This window comes from Ruditapes philippinarum, unplaced genomic scaffold, assembly GCF_026571515.1.
Source record: "Ruditapes philippinarum isolate M1 unplaced genomic scaffold, ASM2657151v2 ctg4383_1_1_1_1, whole genome shotgun sequence".
Classification (NCBI taxonomy): Eukaryota; Metazoa; Mollusca; class Bivalvia; order Venerida; family Veneridae; genus Ruditapes; species Ruditapes philippinarum.
The window spans coordinates 8,140-32,053 of NW_026864645.1; the positions used below are offsets into that span (position 1 = coordinate 8,140).

The 23,914-nt window shown below is 31.8% G+C and overlaps 1 long non-coding RNA gene across 1 annotated transcript; it reads right to left on the reverse strand.

Moving 5' to 3' along the window:
• Positions 1–7,831: 7,831 nt before the first annotated feature.
• Positions 7,832–12,152, reverse strand: LOC132726377 (uncharacterized). The gene is made up of 4 exons (XR_009625185.1): positions 11,640–12,152; positions 8,499–8,606; positions 8,053–8,124; positions 7,832–7,879 (listed from the first exon to the last, which is right to left on the reverse strand). It is a non-coding gene; the product is annotated as an uncharacterized LOC132726377 (long non-coding RNA).
• Positions 12,153–23,914: the final 11,762 nt, after the last annotated feature.

The following is a 23,914-nucleotide window of genomic DNA, read 5'->3' on the forward strand; positions in this document are numbered from 1 at the left end:
GAACTTGACCACGAAATCATCAAAACAATTTTCCTGATCAATTTCCAGGATATTTGGATAAAAAATGCAGCCACTAGAGTGCTAACAAGATTTTTCTATTTTTAGCTACTGTGACAGAGATTTTGACCGGAGACAACCCATATTTGTACTTGACCTAGAAATCATCAAAACAATCTTTCGTGACAAATTTTTAAAATATTTGGATCAAAACTGCAGCCACTAGAGTGCTAACAAGATTTTTCTATTTTTAGCTTCTGTGATCTTGTTTTTGACCGGAGATGACCCATATTCAATCTTGACCTAGACATAGTAAAAAAAAACCTTCTTGACCAATGTCCAGGATACATGTATTTGGATCAAAACTGCAGCCCCTAGAGTGTTAACAAGCTTTTTCTATTTTAAGCTTCTGTAACTTAGTTTTTCACCTGAGATGACCCATATTTGTAATTTACCTGTATTTTTTTACGACAAACATTCTGACAAAGTTTATTCATGATCCAATCAAAACTGTGACTGCTAGAGTGTAAACAATCTAATTTAGGCCTAATTTTAATCACAGGAAAAATTACTTGACCCACAACTGACCCTGAAGAAAGATTAATAGTGTCATGCAATGATGTCAGATAGGTTTACTGTTCAGATACAAAGCACAAAGTGTAATTATTGATTCAATAATTCAGTATTCTTACTTGACAAAAAATTACGCATTTACTGTTTACATAGCTGTACGGGTTATCATTTTATCTTTTTAATTAAGTATTACCTACTTCTGAAAACATCTACATTATAAAGTTTTTTTTATAAGTTATAGGGTGTTGTTAATCATTATGTCCTTATAATGTGCTTAAGTTATTTCACAAATATCATATCTCTTGCAAGAGGGCATGACCTCAAATAATTTCATCAGCAAACAACTATTGAATCCTATTTTAGAAAAATTGCATAACATGTTCACATGTATAAAAAGACTCTCCAAAATGTCTCGTTCCCTTTCATTAAACTATATTTTGAAGAAATGCCATGATGTGACAATAAAATAGAGAAACACAGAATCCCTAAAGAAAGCTCAGAGCAGAAAAACTAAAAATGTTGCAGACGTTGATCTGTTCATTGACGGTACTGAAATAATTAAAGATATTTTAACAAGTCTTACTCCTTCTTCTAAAGTTGTTTTTGGTGTTCTTCTTTAAGCGTTTTAATTTCATGTTTCAATTCTGTGACTTGTGCCGTCGATTGCCTAAGGTCTCTGAAAATTTACGAACCTTATACATAATAAGATAGCTTTTAAACAGTCACAAACCTTCTATCAGCGTTATAATTCGCATTGTCCTCTAAATGATGTATCTTAAGTTCAGTTATATTTAAGATAAAACGTACTGAACGTCTTTTAATAATCTAACTATATTGATTTACAATTAACTATACAATCAAAATCACCTTTTAAATGTTACATTTACGGATGACTGATTTGTTGTTTCACATTTGATAAGACATGATTTCTCATGAATTGAATATGTGTTTAATCCAAAATATCATTACGCAACACATCAACAGGACTGTTTTATAAACGTCCTCAAGCATATTTTTAATCACAAATCATGTCTTTGGTTTTTTATACAATATAATTTTACAAACGTTAAAAAGAAAGTTTGTAGTAGACTACAACAGTTCGCTTCAGAGTTTACACGACTGACTTCGTTTTGCAAATTTTAAATGTTTTGGTCGGCTGCCAATTCATTTCTCAAATATCATTAATTGTATAGCTTTAGATTAAATAATGGCTAATGATCAACCTCGTGCATTGATCAGATATGTGCCCATTAACATTGAATTTAGATTAAATGAATAATCAAAACAATAATAAAAACGTTTTCATAATAATAGAATTAAGTATTTAAATTATATAGTTTTTCTTAATTAAATGTTATTTATACATGTCTATGACTTTAAACATTCGTTGATATTCCCGGAAAGTGTTTATTTGAATATATTTGACAATAATACACAGATTGTTAAAAAAGGTAATGAAATTAATGTATTATAATAAGAGATTTTAAAAAATATATGTGTCGAACGATACGAACACAATATTAAAGATAAAACATCATATAATTGTGTAATGGTCTTTTATCATAAATATGACTTTTTTCGCAAAATATGAAAATGGCACGTCACTTTATAAAACTCACGAGCCGGATTTAACTTAAAAATACAGATTATGCCGAAGTATACTTGAATGTTTTCATGGTATACATAATGAGACAATACCAAAAGGGAAATCATTATTTCATAAAATTGTATTGACCTCAATATGACTTTCTGCAGGTGTATTTCACATCATATTCAATGACTCACTAGTCAATAATTGTTTTATATTATAAATAGCCTACGATTTCTTTTAATCACAAAAATACAGCCTTATAACACTTTTGCCTGTTTCGCTAAAGAGCAGAAAAAAATGACAGACGTCGGGCGTGTTCAATGACTGCGATGTAACTTTTAACAAGTATATAGAGGATATTAAATTAGTGTTAGTTTAATACTGAATTTATTGAACGAGTTGATATTTATATCAAGTTGTTATCAATTCTGAATTTGCTTTTTGCAGAAAGTTGTATTTTAGAAATAAATATAATTAAATGGAAAAAATATGAGAATTCCAGATATTGTAAAATAACGAAAAGATAAGGCAAAATAAAAACAATCTTACGTTTTGAGCATTTCATTTTTCTCTCGCAGTTCGTTTAATGCACTGAAAAATAAATCAGTACCATACAGTGCAAATTTAACTCATGCTTGTTATTATATACCTGTTGATATTTATATCATGTTGTTATCAATTCTGATTTTGCCTTTTCGCAGAAAGTAGTATAAATATAATTAAATGGAGAAAAAAATATGAGAATTCCAGATATTGGAAAATAACGTCTGTCTTACAGGAAGAAGATTCAGCAAAATAAAAATCTTACTTTTCGAGGTTTATGGTTAAAATGCTTTGATTATTATTATATAGAAACTGATTTGTAATAATTATTATGGCGTGGATGTAGTTTAAGTTGGAAAAGTGACAAACCTTCTACCAAAATCCATTGTCAGTTTACACTCCCGTAAATCTCTTTTTCTTATTTCAACTTCTTTTCTGTAAGTAAAACCATTTTAATAAAATAAAAACTTTCAGATCGGACTGATAATCACACTAGAAAGTCATTTTAAGTATTATTTACAGGCTGATTGGTAATGCTATCACAAACATTAAAAGTAGTTATCACTATTATCTGATAGCCGATATTTTCACATTCATTTTTAGTTTACTTTCATCAGTTTCAATGTTTCTTTTCTCTTATATCATTTCTTGAATATTTTTCTCCTTTCCTTGCACACCTTTGCTGGAAAAAAAAAACTAACGCTTTGGATATAGTCATGACTTAACAAATAAAGTGTCCAATACAATATTATGATGTGCCAAATGGTAGGTAGAAGTTGATTATCTTGGTGTCATTAATTACGGTGTACATTGGTTATAAAAATTTCTGTGCTTTTATCTAATGCAAGTGCCAAGTATATATCAAACGATAAGAATATCATCAAACATATTTCATTTAAAAACAACCAAATTGTATTGAAAGGAAATCAACGTTAGAATGTTTTTCAAATAAGAAAAAAATGTTTTATCTACACATGTTTATACATTTTCACGTAACAGTCTTTACCAATTAATGTATTGTTATGTGCCTATGTAAAGTACACTGTAGTAACAAACAGGAGTAATATACAAATCTTATCGTTACATGGTAAAGGGCAAAATCAACTTAATCATGTTAGCTTGGAGGACCTTTCTTTGTTTCAGAGTTATTATTAATATTTTATTGTTTTAAATAAAAAAATACATTGAGTTTTAAAATGAAACATATCGATGAAAAATACTTATCCATTTAATGCAAATACATGTACCAAACATTGTTCTTTTTTTAACATAATAAATTTTCCTAATAACGACAGATGTATAAATTACCTGGCTACATGAAACTCTAATGTAATGTATTTACTTCTAAGGTCTTATAAATGTTTCTCTATCATACATTCACCATAAAGCTTTAAATTCAGTTGGGTTTTCCGAGTCATGATCACATTACAGGTAGTTTCATGTTAAAATAAATAATGTTATCAATAGTGTAAATAACGACAGATGTATAAATTACCTGGCTACATGAAACTCTAATGTAATGTATTTACTTCTAAGGTCTTATAAATGTTTCTCTATCATACATTCACCATAAAGCTTTAAATTCAGTTGGGTTTTCCGAGTCATGATCACATTACAGGTAGTTCCATGTTAAAATAAATAATGTTATCAATAGTGTAAATAGTGTAAATTCAATTCTTTTGAAATCGAATTATTCAGTCTTCATACTATTTATTTTGATAGGAATTTTAAGCAAACGATCGAGTGGAAACATCATCATTTCACAAGGATAAAGTCAAAAACAAGTTTTATCATATTGTTTGGCAATAATGACTATTCAACGACCTTTTGTCGGTGATTATTAGATTCCGAAGTAAACCAAACGAATTTTAAAGTACGATGCAAACAATTACAGGTATCACTTGCCTTACCAGATTCAGACAGTGTTACACTTTCAATTACTTTTAAATTGAAATTTGTAGGTTCGAATGAAATGGAATTTTTATGCTTTCTGACGTAAATTTCATTACATTTAGCAAACTTGACCTTATGGTGTTATATGTATGCGTATCTTTATGTAAAGTCGTACATTTTGAAATTAATAAAATGAAAAATATGTATTTATCATAATTATGTAATTAAAAACTGTTATAAATGAAACACACGATTTATCAACTCATGTTACAAATAATTTAAAGAAATATTAAAAAATCTTTTTATGAACACTACAAAAAAGGTATGTCTAATGTACGAAATTGCAATAACGTGGTCACAATTCCGTCGTATTACCTACCACTAGGGCATCGAACATTTTCTATTGATTTAATTTATATCGAGATCTATACTATTACGCTAAGCATAAATCGTAATAAATCACGAATCCTACGATCACCCCCATGAGTCACATGTCAATATTGTCATACAATACCCTACAAAAAGCTCGAATTCCCTATTCCTTTCATTTTCTGTTTACATCAATATTGACAAATAGAGGTGTCGATAATTCTTACATAAAAGTGAAAGTGTACCATTTATCGTCTTAATGTTTAACCACCTAATCAATCAATAATTTTTATGCGTTTAGCATAATAGAGTAATGGTAGAGTGTTCGCTCTCTTAGTGTAGATACCCTGGTTGGAATCTTGTCTTGGAAAAGCCATTTCTTCTTTTCTTTTTTATTTTTGGGGCGGGGGGTATTTAAAAACGAACTGGATTTTGGTTCTGCGTGAATTTTATTCACACAATGCTATCCAGAGATCATTTAGTTGTACACACATTCGCATTCAACAGGTTAAGTATAAGACAACACAGTCGTAATTATGCTGATAAATGAGCAGTGAAAGAAAAAAATATAATTATATAATATACAAATAAGCCAAATTTTGTTGTGCCCCACTTTAGTGGCGGGCATTTAGATTTACCCTTGTCCGTCCGTCCTTCCGTCCGTCTTTCCGTCCGTCTTTCCGTCCGTTCACTTTTGTGACAAACGTAACTCAAAATGTATTTGACCTAGAGTCATGAAACTTTACAGGAATGTTGATCAGCATGTGTAGTTGTGCACCTTAGTATTTTCGTTTGGATATTTTTAGCATTTTCAGAGTTATTGCCCTTGACTTAGTAAAATTTTGCAATTTTCAACTTGTGTCGCATGTATCTCAAAAAGTATTTGACATAGAGTCATGAAATTTTACAGGAATGTTGATCAGCATGTGTAGTTGTGCATCTGGGTATTGTGATCTGGATGTTTTTAGTATTTTTAGAGTTATTGCCCTTGACTTAGTAAAATTTTGCAATATTCAACTTGTGTCGCATGTAACTCAAAAAGCATTTGACCTTCAGTCATGAAACTTTACATGAATGTTGATCAGCATGTTTCGTTGTGCACCTGGGTATTTTCGTCTGGATTTATTAAGTATTTTTGGAGTTATTGCCCTTAATTTTGCAATTTTCAACTTGTGTCGCATATAACTCAAAAAGTATTTGACATAGAGTCATGAAACTTCACAGGAATATTGATCATCATGTGCAGTTGTGCAGCGGGTATTTTTGTCTGGATTTATTTATTATTTTAGAGTTATTGCCCTTGACTTAGAAAATTTTGCAATTTTCAACTTTTGTCGCATGTAACTCAAAAAGGATTTGACATAGAGTCATTAAACCTTTCGGGAAGGTTGCTCAGCATATTTAGATTTGCACCTGGGTTTCGCTTGTGGATTTATCCAGTATTTGTAGAGTTATTTCCCTTGACTTAGTAAAAATTTTTTCATTATGTTGTTATTTGTTCCTTGAGTGCTTGAGTTACAATCAACCGACTTTACAGGAATAATGATCAACATCACTAAATTACTGGAATAATGATTCACATCACAGTGAAGCTATGCACCTGGGACTTTGCATGTGGATTTTTTTCAGTTTTGTTAAGAGTTATTGCCCTTGACTTACAGTAGTATAAATTTGCAATTTTCAACTTGTTCATGCATAGCTCAAAAAGTATTTCACTTGTAGGCCTGAAAGTTTACAAGAATGTTGGTCAGCATGTGTACTTATGCACCTTGGGGTTTGCTTATGGATTTATTCAGTATTTGTAAAGTTCTTGCCCTTTACTTAGTAAAATGTTTTTAGTTTTCAAAAAATATTTGACCTAGAGTCATAAGATTGACAGAACAGTGGCGCGGTGGGGGCACCCGTGTCCTATGGACACATTTCTAGTTTTCAATGTGGCGAATGGAATTCAGAGTTTCAAACAGAATAAAATTGATAATACTATTCGATCTGTTCAATGGCAGTAAAATTAGAATCAAATACATTCCATCATGCTTATCCGTCATAAGTTTATCTTTAAATTGTGCAAAACATTATAAAAGAGAAATTGAAAAGTTACGTGACACACTATGTATATTGTGAAAATAAATCCCATACTTAAAAATGTGCACAATTGCAGATTTGAACTCGGAAAACCATAATTATAACATGAGATCTTCATAACCTGAACTCACTACGCTACTAGGACTTGCGTGTCTATAACCACTTTTATTTTTCTATATTGCAATATAAAGGCAAAATGTAATCATTAAACAACTTGAACAACACATGAAATCAAAAAGGTACGACCTATTAATGCAAACGTTATCGTGTTCGACTTATAATTCTCCTTAAAATCGTTATATACGTTTAAACTACGATTTGGGAGTAAATATTGTGTGCATTTCTTTTTTATAATTATGTGTTTGTGTGGTTATTTATTCTTTAGAAAAAAAACGTGTACAGATTATAAAAAACACTCTAACTGGAAACGTACATATATTTCGAAACTTTGTCTGTGCAGGGATAGAAAACCTTTCACACAAATACACATATATTCAATTGTAACTTACATAACTTTACAGCCACTTACGTATTTCTTTGCATTTTTGACACATTCTCATAAACATCATATCCTAGCTGACGCTCCAAATTTTTAGCGAAGAATGTAAGAGCGGAACGAAGTGATTATTCCAGCGAGATTACATTTCATATTAGAACTAATTAGAGACGAATGTGAAAATCGTTTTAATGTTATCATCCAGAAACTATGATTATGTATATCACATAATTTAAAAATGCTTGATCATGATGGAAATGCAAATTCTATTTCAAAATTGAAATTACCTCCCTGTAGAATCCTTTGATTGGTATGATTTTACTTCTGCTATCAGTCTGAAATTTTTTAGAGAATAACACAGATTAAAACATATATTTTTCACTTTTTTGATTATTATAAATGAAGAATAAAGCATCTCCTTGCATTAATGTAGCTATTGAGAACAACCTAAAAAAATAAACTATTATAAATTCATACATTAAAAGATTTTAAATGTGTCAATATTTACCTTAAATTTTCCTCCCTTAAAACGTTGATCATTGATTCGTCTGTTAAGTCTAATTCTGCTCTTATCTTGACACTAAAATAAAACGCTGCATGGCATTAAGTAACTGCTCTCGTGTTTGTTAATGACGAAATGAATGTAAGATACAATTATTATTTTGCGATTAATCCTTTAGACTTGTAAAATATTGTTGCATTTTAGAAAATCTGTAGAAAAATGATGCAAATCACTATTTTTGGTCAAGTTTTGCAATTGTTACGAATAAAAAGCAACCAAATGGAATGTTAGATATCTTTTATATTTTTTGCTATTTTATGGATACAGAAAGAAGTTGTTTTTGTGGTTTCCGTCTTATAGTATTAAATCATAATATAAGCATTTAGACTAAAAAGTAAAAAGAAAAAATGCAAAATTTCTCATGACAATACATAAATATTTATAATACGTACGGGTCTAATTCATTACGATATATAACTATCCTTTCCTTCAATTTGTCTATCTCATTTTGTAGCTCCTGTGTGTCCTTTTCTTTTGGGTTCCTTTTACTGGATGGTGTACTTGTACAGATAATCATGCTTTTAGTAAGTGAAAATTTAACTATAATGATAAACGTTTTGATACTTTATTGATTTATAAGCATCATTTTCAAACATTTTTTCAATTGCATGTCTTAACATTATGTTTTTAGTATTAAGATACTAAACAGCTTTCATGACCATTGAAGGGAATACAGTCTTTTATTTGATTCAGGATTTTTATCATTATAATACTATTGTTACTCAGTTTTCTTTCTCTATTCAATTTGTCATTCTATTTGTGTCCATACATAAATACCTATTAACATTAAAGTATTGTTTTAGATCTACAATGCTACCTAAGAACTTATTACTTCAAGGTGTTTGTTTAAATTTCAAACATTCTGCTGGTAGTAATTAGCTGAATGTTAGATTCATTTATAAATCTGGTACCTGCTATTTTCAAAATATAATACAAATTAAATCCTACACAGTAAATACTTTGAAATTTGACGAGATCATCCAGTATACTGCTGCAAAATTAGATAAACTTTCAAAAGAAACCCTCCATTGGGTATACAATGTATTCATGGAATTTTGAACTAGACTCTCACTAGAAATAGGGGGTCATTAAACACAATTACTGCTGTTTTGTCAATAGATCAGTTTCCTTTCGTGTACTCATTAAACAGAACTATATTTGATTTAACAAAATAAAATCAACCTAAAACAAGCTAAAATTAAACTAAAAAAAGTATATATTGAGTTATTTTTTCAAATTAATGATTTAGCCATGGTCATATGCAAATAGAATAATGATTTAAGAAGTTTGGGATTAAGGTACCCAAAAGTCAAATAAGTGTTTCTCTATCATACATTAACCATAACGTTTGATATTCAGTTGGATTTTCTGAGCCATGATCATATTACAGGTAGATTCATATTAAAATAAATAATCTAATGACAGAGTGTTACACTTTTATTTACTTTTAAATTGAAAATTGTAGGGTCAAAAGAAAATAATTTTTTATGCTTTCTGATGTGATTTTTATTATATTTTGCAAACTTGATCTTATGGTGTTATATGTATGCGTATCATTATGTAAAGTCGTACATTTTGAAATTAATAAAATGAAAAATATGTATTTATCATAATTATGAAATTAAAAGCTGCACGAAATGAAACACACGATTTATCAACTCATGTTTTAAATAATTTAAAGAAATATTAAAAATCAGTTGATGAAAACTATCATGAAAGAAAGGTCTGTTTGATGTACGAACTTGTCACAATTCAGTTGTATTACCACTAGGCCATCGAGCAGTTGTTATTGATTCAATTAATATCGAGATCTATACTATTATTAAAACCCTAAGCATAAATCGTAATAAATTACGGAGACCTACGACCACCCCCACCCGAACATTAATGAGTCACATGCCAATATTGTCAAATAATATCTACAAAAAGCTCGAATTCCCTATTCCTTTTATTATATGTTTACATCAATATTAGCAAATAGGATCGAGTGTCGATAATTTCTATACATGTATAAAAGTGTACCATTTATCGCCTAATTGTTTGACCACCACCTAATCAATCACTCATTTTTCATGTGTCGTAATAATAGAGTGTTCGCTCTGTTAATGTAGATACCCTGGTTGGAATCCTTGATAAGCCATTTTTTCTTTTCTTTTTTGTTTTAAAAGAGGGGGGCTATTTAAAACAAACGAACTGGATTTTGGTTCTGCGTGAGTTTTATGCACACAATGTTCATTGAGAACGTTTTGTTGTACACACATTCACATTCAACATGTAAGTATAAGACAACACAGTTTTGATAAGGGTGATAAATGAGCAATGGAAGAAAGAATATAATTATATAATAAACAAATTAGCCAAATGTTGTTTTCAATGTGGCGAATGGAATTCAGAGTTTCAAACAGAATAAAATTGATAAAACTATTCGATCTGTTCAATGACAGTTGAATCAAAATGAAATACATTCAATTGCTTTAATGCTTAACCGTCATAAGTTTATCTTTACATTGTGCAAAACATTATAAAAGAGAAATTGATAAGTTACGTGACACACTATGTATATTCTAAAAATAAATCCCATACTTAAAAATGTGCACAATTGCAGATTTGCACCAGAAAAAAACATGTTCATAACCTGAGATCTTCATAACCTGACCTCTCTAACCACTACGCTACTCTGATCTGCGTGTCTATATCCACTTCTATATTGCATGTAATCATAAAAGAACTTCAACAACCCATTATATCAAAATGGTACGATCGAGTAATGCAAACGTTATCGTGTTCGATTATAATTCTCCTAAAAATCGTTATATAGGTTTAAACTACCGATTTGGGAGTAAATATTGTGTCGTTAAACAATCTCAACCGGAGTCGCTACAGACATACCTTTTGGCAATTGTAATGAAATATACTTCGCTAGGGATATAATAGGGTGACAAACAAGGAGTCATTAAGACGGTCTCAACTGTACTATAAACGTTTTTAAAAAGAAATAAAATATTTTTTTTTGGATTCTGTCATTTATTAGCTGAATATTATTATTTGTTTCTGAGTTATTATCAATAGCACAAATATTTTTCATAAGTATGATTTACAGACTATTTAGAATTCTCTTATTTCTTATAAAGAACCCTTCTATCATCTAATAATTTATTCAGAAAAATGTCCTAACTCATAAAACGTACGGTAAAGAATTAAAGACGTTTTGCATCTGACTGACATATGTTGTCAATTTTTCAATTCCTTATAGTGCATATTAAGGTTTACTTACCTGAAAACAAAGTTTTTCAAACTATGGATCTGACATCCATTGGATCGATGGTGGTGAATGTGACTTTGGTTAAGTACATGTGTTTATACATTCGTTTAATTTTACCCTTACTATGTATTTCATTATGTTAATAAAAAAATTTGCCTGTATAGAAAACGACACAATAGAACAGACAGAAAATTGGACAAAAACACCGGATATCTTATAAAATTAAGAAACATAGTAAAAGCTAAGAAGGTAATTTAAAGATTTAACATACCCTCTCTTGTATTTTGCTGAGGCGAATGATTTAACAGACTTGTGGTTGGTAAACTTCTTGTGAAAGCCCAAACATTGTTCACACAGAAAATGTCCCAAAAGTCCACAATCATTACAAAAGTGAGTAGCCTTCTTTGGAAAATTACGATTAGTAAAACAAACTGCTCATGGATCCTTTATATTTTCATCAGCGTCCCCTGCAAACGAGGCTTCCGCAAGAGATTCGCTGTCGTCTTTAATATTTACTTCACTAAGAAGATCTGACTCGTCTTTAGAATTAGGACATCGAACACTTAAAAAGTCGCTTCCAGAGGTACCATGGGGATTGGAGGAAACCAAAGATTCCTTAATACGTTCCGTAGTTTGATTATTCATTTTAACCTGACTGTGTTAATATATCCATTTAAACCTGTTTTAAAAGCTCAGGCATAAAGTAAGGAGTGTCCTGTTATTTTCATGTTGCGCTGTATAAAATAAGTATCAAAACAAAATAAACTTCCCTATCAGTTTAAAGATAAGCCTTTCAATTTTATTTTGAAGACTAAAATTTTATTTGAATATATATTTTAATTTGTATATAAAAATCGATTTTATTTTGGCAAGTTTTATGATTTGAATGAAGACCTGATCTATTTACATTGTAAAATGATATTTCTGTCACCGACTTTATCAGATCCATTGATAGTTTTATATTTGTTACAAAAAATGCATATTGTGCAAACTATTATATCTTTTGAAGACGATCATGCGATCAAGTCTCTATTTTAATGTTACACTATGTTGCCTGATTTGTGCAATTCGTGTTTTCGCTCCACGACCCCGCAAAGCGAACAGTGGAGATTTATCAATTTATAATGTCGGGCGCGGAGCGAAAACACACACTAACCAGCGGGGCGCGGGACGAAAAGTCGAGATCTAATTGTGAAATAGCTGGGCTACGAAGAAAAATATTTATTGTTAAAGGGCGCTAATTAACGTGCTGTTGTTTTCGCCCCTGCCAAATTATTCTACAAAACCTTCCTTTTTACGCTCCGGGCCTACGCTAATTAGCGTATTTTCGCCCCGCGCGCCCACTAATTACCGTGTTTTTGACCCGCGCCGCCGTCGTTTTATTCATTCTTATCATTTCTTAATGTATGTGAAATAAGTAAAGAGTGATGGATTGACATTAAACGGAAAAAGATTCGGACATGTTGTAAATTTTTAAAGTTGTCTTATTTAGTGTAGACAAAGTATAACTACGATGTTATTAAAATATTACCTGAAAAACACTTTCAACAAGCATTGGGGCGAAACTCTTTCTAACTTCCTTTAGCTGGTGTTGGTTGACACCAATCTGTCAAAAACAATTTTAAAACAAATATGAACAAAAGTGCAAGTAGAATATGTAGTCAATGCTTTTGTAAGTAACATCCTATAATGATGTTCACTGAATCATGTTAACAGAATATCTCTCGTTTCTAATATTTTCATGGATTTTTTTATTTTTACATACTAATACATTCTAACCGTGACAGTACTGTTTGAATTCCAGAAATTTTAATTTTCTCTGTTATTAATAAAGAAATGACAAATTACGCTTGATTATATATGTATATCCTATGAATAACATGATAGTCAAAACAAATCAAGGCAAATCATGTTCGAGTCATAATGTACAGACTACTTTGCTTTTTCAGGTCTAACTCTTTATAATTCAAAAGGGTTTATCATTAAGACTGAGCACTTTTACATTGATTTATTGAGCACTTTTACTTTGATTTATTTTGTAAAATGTACTTAAAGATATACAAATACCTCATTTAAACATTCTATACTATAATACTCTTATTTTGAGATATAAATTTACTACAACTTGTAACAGGTAGGAATCGCTTCTTACATTGAATAACGACTGTAAGTTTTAATAAAATGTATGCAAATGTATGCAAAATATACGCAAATGCATTCGCCATTCTGAAGGAAAATCATATTGCTAAAACAATATGTTGACACTTTATAACTATATCAATACAATGTTTGGTCGGTAAAACAATTTTAATTCAAGATGGAAAAAGGTCAAGGTAATAAGTAACATTGAAAATTACACAATTTTCAGTGAAGTTCATTTAGCCAGATATGACTATACATAATAGTATTAAAATAAGTTTAAAATCCTCAAAGTGATAAAAAGCAATGCATTAAACAAGCAAAGCCGATATTTATTCGACATAGACATCAATAATCTGCAATTACCTAAGCCGATTTGGGTCTCGCACTTGGCAAATTCGGTAGGCCTAGTGTCATAATACTGTTACGAATGTTTTCTTCATGTTCCGCAGATTTCTTCTTACAAAAAAATCAGAAACATCCTCAAAATCATGAAAATAGCAACTTTGAAATAATCTGCAGTGTAGGGTGTTTCAATCGTGTATATATATATATACATTACTGTCTAATCAAAGGAAAATAACCCTTGTAAAAAGATATACTTGACTATTTGACTAGTTTCCCTTTAACATGATGACTTTCCTCAAAATCTTTCCGAAATAAATGTGGCAATTATGATTAAAGGGAAACAATTCCTTTTAAGTAGATTGATAATACATTATTATTCTCCCTTGAACTGCATTATCAATTCAGGTTATCGATTTTTGAACGTTTTGTATTTTATATGTAATAACTATAATGTGCTCATTTTCAGTGTCTTTCTTAATGATATTAAATTATATAACTATGCAATGTGTGTGTGTGTGTGTGTGTGTGTGTGTGTGTATATTTGATGTGTATCTTATACTCACCACCGACTGCCCTTATGGGCGAGTCCGCCATAAGATTGTTAGTTATTTTAGATTTTTGGAGATAGTGCAACATGCAGATATAGAAAGATACCCCAATTCCAGAAGTTTCTTCTGGTTCTTTAGCGTGCCAAGTATAACAGTGGACACTTAAATATCACAGATATACACAGGACTCGACACTTTGCTGGATCTACCATAACCCAATCTGTGAGCTATTTTATCAGCTTTAATAGTGTCACGGTATATGTGCCTCCACATATATATTGACACGTGTTGTAAACTTAAGACACGATGCTATAATGATAAATGATATAACTTGTGTTTTACCAGAATTCACTTCATAGAGTTAAAAGTATTCGAATCATGAATAGAAAGACCAGGCAAACTACGTGGAACGATAAGCTTACTTATAATAAGGTTGGGTCAAAGAATAAACTTTACACACAGTAAGGATAAAACTCGGAATATATCACGTGCAGTATCTATGTCAAATGTCACATCATATATGATGAATAAATGAAAAGAAAGACCAGTAATTAAAATGTTATGGAACTATACTGGCTTACAAATAATGCATCCAGATCATAGAACAAACTGTACCTGTACGAAATTTTCTGCACGGAAATGGGGCGGAATTCAAAGGCAGATTCCGCCCAGAAATTTAAATTCTCCCCCGAATATATAAGTGTTAAACCATTTGCTTTTGGCACGGATTCCGGTCGGATTCCAGGCGGAAACGGAACGGATTCTGGGCGGAATTGGGACGAAATATGCAAATGAGTTGGGGCGGAATTTTGAAGCGGAATCTTGGGGCGGAATTTTGAAGCGGAATCTTGGGGCGGAACCTTGGGGCGGAATTTCAGAGCGGAATTGTCAAACAAGATTCTGGGCGGAATTCTGGGACAGAATTCAGGGGGCGGAATTTTATGAGTTTAGCATGATCACATATTTTGGGATAAAATTATCAATAATGTATCACATTAAATTTTCTTTCACAAAATTTAATAAAAAAAATATCATATCCTTTAGTCCAAATACAGAATAGAATACCCTACATTCACTATAACACAAACAGTTTTTTTTTCTAGCTGCAGGTTTTGGAATCTTAAAATCCAACACTTTGTTTTTTTTGTGCAATTATTTTGCTAGAAGAGTTTCAATCATAAATTTGTTTCAAATGTTTCTGATTATTTAAATTACTATTTCTTTAATCCATGTCTGTTTTAAGTCCACTGCCTGTGTTTCCTAGAACTTCTTGTGGTTGTGCTCACCTTTAATAATAAAATTCATAATTAATTAAACAAAATATTTTGTAATGAATTGAGCCGTGTCATGACAAAACCAACATAATGGGTTTGCTACCAGCATGGATCCAGACCAGCCTGCGCATCCGCGCGGTCTCATCAGGACCCATGCTGTTCGCTTACAAACCCTATTACAAGTAGAGAAACTGATAGCGAACACCATGGATCTTGATCAGACTGCGCTGAGGAGCAGGCTGGTCTGGATCCATGCTGGTCGCAAACCCATTATGTTGGTTTTGTCATGACAGGGCTCAATTATGTTTTATTGCATAATTACATGCAGTTATATTTTATATTTTTTAATAATATCAAATTTTATGTTGCAACAGTATTAAATATTAACTATGCTTATAAAGCATATTCAAAAATAGTAATTTAGCAACACAGAATCAGTTATTCAAGTGTACAAGTGTTTAAGAATTGCTCTGTATAAGAATTAACTGACTGCTTTATTTGTGACACTTTTTATTACTGGTTATGTATTTTTCAAGGAAAGATGTTGAATAGTTAAGTATAGAGATTTAAAAATATACCTTTTCAGGATTAATACTGCACATCATTATTAAACACCTGGCATCTCACAGTCAGCACTTAAGTCCCTGAGCAGCCTGCAAATTATGAGTGTAAAATGTAATTTTTAGATTGTTCCATAGGAAAGACAACAAAACATGTAAAATAATAAATGATTATGATGACCCTGTTCAACTGTACAAAACTACTGATTGTACCATTTAGTCCTATTTAATCAAATTTATTTAAATTGTTTAATTTCCAGGAAATGAAAAAGATATACTTACATGCTATTTATACAATATAGATCTACACAATGATTATATTAACAAAAAAATCATTGAATAATTTTTAATTTGCAAATAATACATGTATTAAAGATTTAAAACAATTATCAGAAAAAAAACAAATGTATGAAGTTGAAAATACTAAAACAACAATGACCTCTCAGTGTTACAAATTTTAGTTGGCTACTTAGTATTGATAGTTTTCATATAAAATTAATGTAACTAAAAGTTAATAACTACCTGATTATGTTATACATCTCCTTGTACCAATTACTTTAACACTTTGAGATCTTAAACAAAACTTTACTCCAAAATTGTTAAAATATCAAGTATATCCACTGTAATTTGCACTCTTTTTGCTGACCCAGATATCTTAGAATTCAAAATTCACAACAGTTTACTGTATAATGGACCGGTCCATCATTATGTAAAACAGGGTTAATTTACTCATCATCTTAACTTTCATTCATTCAATGTAAAAGAAAAATCAAATAACAAATAGATATATATAAATTTTAAAAAACAATTACAAATTTTTGTACAAAAAAAATGCAATATGTCCTAGACAAATTCTACATATGCAATTTATAATGTTATCTCTCCCCAAAATAATTACATGGAACAGTCTGATCTGTTGGAATGACCAGTCATGCATAGATAATGGGAAACTGCTGGTCAGTAGAGTTTTATCAGTGCTCTGATCTGTGTAGTGTAAAATCTGGGTGAATATAATCTCAGTGAATATACATTGTAGTATTTATTTACCTACGGTAAATAAAAGCAATTATTGGGCATATTGGTTGATCAATTTTATATAGATTAAAAGGGCATAATATATGAGATTATTTCATGCACTGTTTTGTGTTGTTTATTTTTTTTTTATAACAAAATCATGAATTCTTAGAATTTAAAATGGCAAGCACACTTATAATCTTGTCCTGATGTGACTGCCCTATATTCTATAGTATATTCAAATTTAAAAAGCATTCTTATTTTAATGTTGCTTTTAGATGATGTCCTAAAATCATATTTAAAAATTCATAATACAGTAAATGTATTATAATACAAGCTGTATGAAAAATCTTTATATTATAAACTTAAGCATTTTGGAGGTGAATGTTTTCAAGTTCTACACTAAGATTTATAATTACAGTTAATTGTTTTTCAGTACAAAAAACATAAATTAGTCTGACAATATATTATTAATGCCACATTTTTTTATCTAAAAAGAAGGCCTATTTTAATGTCTAAAAAAAAATTATATTAATTCTAAAAATACACCTGTAATTATTGGTTCAGCAAAAAAAATAAGTACAGTAGGTAAAATTTCAATGTCTGCAAGTGCAAAAACATTGAGAGTACAATTATGATTTGGACATCTTATATGTGAAATTCTGTTCAAGAAAAATTTTTAAGTATAGAATTCCGCCCATAGTGAAGACTATTCCTACCCAAAAAAAAAATCAAAGTTGAAAATTCTGTCCAAGATGAAATGTTTAAGTATAAATTCTGCTCAAAATAAAATTCCAGCCGGAATTTTTCTAGTTTTCCGCCCAGAAAAAGGCACAAAATATTTTTCTTGTGAGACAGAATGGCACGGATTTTGCATTTCCGTCCCTGGTCCGCCCAGAAATCACTGATTCCGTGCCAATTCCGTGCCAATTCCGCCCAGAATCCGTGCCAAAATTTCGTACAGGTACACACAGTACTTTGAACACTCGGATCATGTCAAGTGTAGTAAAAATTACGAAACCAATGATAAACTTTTTATAACGCCATATGTGACGTCACATATATGATGGCATAAACACCTCCACCCTGAATATATTATATTAATGCATTTGGTAAACTTAAATCACGGTTTATTCAAGATGTTAGTGTTACCCATGGTATGACGTCACATATGGTATAAAAATACACCATTGGTTGCGAAATTGTTACCGCAGGTGATAATAGTCTTTGTATTACATATGTTTAACACAAAATTGCTTCTATTCCAGTTGTATTACACAAGTCAATCTCTTACAGTGCATATATTGTACATAGCGTTATTTATGTACTGACAGCTTAGTCATTGTAATATGGATAAAGTGTAAAGGTCAATGTCTCATTCTTAGTAAGTCTGCATATATTGTACATAACGTTGTTTAATATGTACTGACAGCTTAGTCTTTGTTTACTAAAAAAATGTAGGAAGGAAACACCCAACAAGTTTTATAACATAACTATTTCTGTAAGAGAGGGGGAAGATATAATAGACAAATCAATTCTGTACAAATCTTTATTAAGAAAAGTCACACATTCATACTATCAAAAATAATCAAATAACGCATTACATTTATAAAATACAAATATTACAAAACTAGATCTAGCAAAATAGCAATGCTTTCATAAAGGTAATCTATGACAAGATATAAATGTTATATATTGCCTACATTTTGTTAACATTTCTTTATACCGATAAACATGTCACCATTGTTTGACAAATTCAATGTAGATGTATCCCTTCTGATAAAGTTTGAACATTTTAGCCTAAAAATATATGTCAACCAATGCTTCAAATCTAAAGTAGATTTGATCAATTAACTTCCAATTATTCAATAAAATCATCTAATAACGATAAACTATAAAGTTCCTTATAAAGTAAATATAATTGTTTAAAAAGTTTCAAAATTGTTAAGTGTTCACAGAAAAGGTTTTATTTATAATAGCACAATTACATATACTGAATAATGCATTTAATGAGCATTTCAAGTTTTAAACAGTCATGCTAAGTTTATATGTACAATTGATATAACTTATCTTAACTCCATATAGAATTGTTTAAGCATAAACATGCCTAATAACAAATGTATTATGTACATGTAATTATATATGTTAACTAATGTACAAGAGTTAATCTATATTCCAAGTCACAAACAAACATGTTAAGATATTTTGCATGAAACATTGTGTAGTGAACCTCTTGCAAGATTGTTCAAATTATAGCCCTGGGGTCAAAATTGGTTCTGCCCCGGGGGTCATTGATTTTCATTATGTACATATAGTGAAAAAAATAAAAAATATTTTTGTCTGAAGGTACAAGGCATAGAGCTTTGATGTTTGATATATAATATCATTTATAGGTCCTCTACCAAAGTTGTTCAAAATTTTCCCCTGGTGTCAAAATTGGCCCTGCCCGGGGGCAGTGATTCTCATTATGTACACATATTAAAAACAGAAAATAAAACAAATGTTTTCTGAATGGGAGAAAGCTATAGCTTAGATATTTGACTTGAAATGTTGTTTGGTGGACCTGTATCAAAATTGTTTTGAATTTAACCCTTGGGTCAAAATTATGCCTTGCCCAAGGGGACAGTGACCTACTAGGTACAGCAATGACATTTTGACCATGTGCACAGTTTTAGTTGTAAAATTGAACTTTGATATCAGGTGACCTAGATTTTGATGATGTGACCTACTTTCTTGTCCTTTGATGTACAGCTATGAAATTTGAACCATGCGGTGGCATAGCATTTTTCTCAAATGCAATCTTGTTTTCTGTATTGAATACCCCGATTACTCTGTTTTGGATTTTCTATTTTTATTCTTTATTGTTAGGCTTTTGGACCTCAGTGGAGCTCCTTTATGTGAACTCTTCGCTGTTTGTGTTAGAATGAGAAATTTAAACACTAGGCAAGTATAGATGCACCTTGCTGTAAATTTAGATGTACTAGTATATACTGTTACTACATAGACACTATAACATAATTTTTAATCAAAACAAGTTATACACCATAGATATAAACATGATTTTATTGTGTCGCCTTTTAAGGCGACACATAGGGGTTACTTTTGTCGGCGGCGTCCCTGTCATTGTCGGCGTCGTTGTCGGCGTCCCTTAAAGCTTGTCACTGTAAGTCTGATTGACTTCAAACTTGGTATGCATGCTTCTTTCAATAACCTGAAGTGCAGTGCACAAGGACCAGTACTCTGCAGTTCTTAATTTTTGATTTATTGCCCTTTGTTAATTTTCATACTTTATTTTTGTCCGGGCCATTTCTACCAATGTATAAAAGCCATGGACTTAAAACTTCATAGGATGATAGATCTCATTAAGAAGAAGTGCAGTGCACAAGAACCGGTACTCTGCATTTTTTATTTTTTGAGTTATTGCCCTTTGTTAATTTTCATACTTTATTTTTGTCATGGCCATTTCTCCTAAAGTATAAAAGCTATGGACTTGAAACTTCATAGGATGATAGATCTCATTAAGAAGAAGTGCAGTGCACATGAACTGGTACTCTGCATTTCTTATTTTTTGAGTTATTGCCCTTTGTTAATTTTCATACTTAATTTTTTTTCAGGCCATTTCTCCGAAAGTATAAAAGCTATGGACTTGAAACTTCATAGGATGATAGATCTCATTAAGAAGAAGTGCAGTGCACAAGAACTTGGTACCCTGCAGTTCTTTATTCTTTTTGAGTTATTGCCCTTTGTTAATTTTCATACTTTAATTTTGTTCTCTGGTTATTTCTCCTCAAGTATGAAAGCTATGGACATGAAACTTCATAGGATGATAGATCTCATTAAGAAAAAGTGCAGTGTACAAGAACCAGTACTCTGCACTTCTTATTTGTGAGTTATCACCCTTTATTAATTTTCATACTTTATTTTTGTCCAGGCTTTTTTTTCATAAATTATAAAAGATATGGACTTGAAATTCATAGAATGATAATTCTTTATTTTTGATAAGAAGTGCCCAAGTGCCACAGGAAACTGGTTCATTCTGCACTTATTATCCCCCACAACCCCAAAGTTGTAAAGGGGGGTATACTTGGAATAGCTTTGTCCGTCCGCTCCCGTTTTTTTCTTGTCCCGGCCCAATAACTTAAGATTCCTTTGACCCTAGTCTTTATATTTTGGCATTGAAGGTTAAAGTTCCATGAATTAGTAGATCAACCCCCTATGATTTTGAGGTCACTTAGGTCAAAGGGGTCAAGGTCACAGGGGCCTTGACTTTTCAAAAAGCTTGTCCGCCCAATAAACTTAAGATTCCTTTGCACCTTTACAGTTCGTCATTATTTTGCATGGAGGTCAGTCATGGATTTGTAGATGACCCCTATTGAATTTTGAGGTCCACTAGCGTCAAAGGTTTCAAGGCTCACAGGGGGCCTTGACTTCAAAAAGCTTGTACCGCCCAATAACTTAAGATTCCTTTGACCTTACAGTCGTCATATTATTGCCATTGGGAGGTTATTCATGATTAGTAAATGACCCCTTATTGGGATTTTGAGGTCACCAGGTCCATAGGTCAAGGGGTCACCAGGGGCCTTTGGGACTTCAAAAAGCTTGTCCGCCCAATAACTTAAGATTTCCCCTTTGACCCACAGTCTTCATATTTGGGCATGGGAGGTTTTAGTCATGACTTAGTAGATGGACCCCTATTGATTTTGAGGTCCTAGGTCCAAAGGTTTCAAGGGTCACAGGGCCTTTGACTTTCAAAAAGGGGCTTTTGTCCGCCCAATAACTTAAGAGTTTTCCTTTGACCCTACAGGTCGCTTTCATATTTTGCATGGAGGTTTTAGTCCATGATTAGTAGATGGACCCCTATTGATTTTGAAGTCACCAGGTTTCCAAAGGTTTCAAGGTCACAGGGGCCTTGACGTTCAAAAAATCTTGTCCGCCCACATACTTAAGGGATTCCTTTGACCCACAGTCTTTCAATATTTTTTTGCCATGGAGGAGTCATGATTAGTTTAGGATGACCCCTATTTTTTTGAGGTCACCAAGGTCAAAGGTTAAGGGTCACAGGGCCTTGACTTCAAAAAGCTGACCGCCCAATAACTTAAGATTCCTTTGATCCACAGTTTTTCATATTTTGGAATGAAGGTTAGTCATGATTAGTAGATGACCCCTATTGATTTTGAGGTCACCAGGTCAAAGGTCAAGGTCACAGGGGCCTTTGACATTTGTAAATTTAGAGAAGATGATTTTTTAAGTTTTTACTATATACATATAAGGAAAACCTATGGCCACCGGGGGCGGGGCTAATTTTGACACAAGAGGCAAAATTTGAATAAATTTTGTAGAGTACCTTTAGATGATATTATTTAACAAATATTAAAGCTATAAGCCTTGTACCTTCAGACCTTCTTTATTTATTTTTTACTATATGTATATATTGAAATCCATGGCCCCAAGGGCGGGGGCAATTTTGACCCCAGGGCTATAATTTGAACAATCTTGCTAGAGGTCTACCAGACAATGCCTTATGCAAAATATATAAGCTCTAGGCCTTTTGGGTTTTACAGAAGGTGTTTTTAAGTTTTTACTATATGTACATATAGTGAAAATCAATGACCCCGGGGCGGGGCCAATTTTGACCCAGTTGCTTATAATTTGGAACAATCTTTGTTTAGAGGTCTACCCAGACAAATGCCTTATTGCAAAAATATCTAAGCTCTAGGGGCCTTTGGGGCTTTACAGAAGATTTTTTTTAAATTTAATTCTTATAATTCCTATTGGTTACCATGGCAACCAGATTTCTGCATGAATGAAATTCTTTGAACAACTTTGGAAGCCCTTCACGCCAAGGAACAATCCTGCCAAAGTTTGGTTGAAATTGGACTAGTGGTTTTTCACAAAGAAGATTTTTTTTAAGTTCACTATATAATCTATATAACACCACACAAAAACACACACACCAACACACACACAAACACACGCACACACACACAGGTGAATCGCTATATGCCACCGCATCGCAGATGCTGCGGTGGCATAAAAAATAGAACTGCCACTGTCATGGCCTGAATACCCCCGCATACCACTTTGTCAGAATCAACAGTGGCCATTTAGAGCTCAAGGACAACCTCCCTGCCAAATCTGACGTTACTAAGCCAATGCATTGCTAAGTTATGTATTCTACATGCTTCAAATGTGAAAATGTCAAAATCAATACACAGCGGACAGGCATTTCTAAGCAATTGATGGTAAAAGCTTTTTTTTAGTCAAGGTCCCTGTGACCTTGACCTTTGACCAGTGACCTAAATATCAACAGGGGTCACCTTATGGGTCATGATCAACCTCCATACCTAATATGAAGACTGTGGGTCAAAGGAATCTTAAGATAATGGGCGGACAAACTTTTTTTTTTGAAGTCAAAGTCGCTGTGACCTTGACGTTTGACCCAGTGACCTTAAAAAATCACTAGGGATCACCTACTCATCACCTACTAACCTCCATGCCAAATATGAGGACTGTGGGTCAAAGGAATCTTAAGTTATTGGGCGGAGAAGCTTTTTTAGTCAAGGCCCCTGTGACCTTGACCTATGACCTAGTGTCCTCAAAATCAACAAGGATGCCATAGTCACAAAATACGCCCGTTTACGAAAGCTTTAGATGGAGATGGGG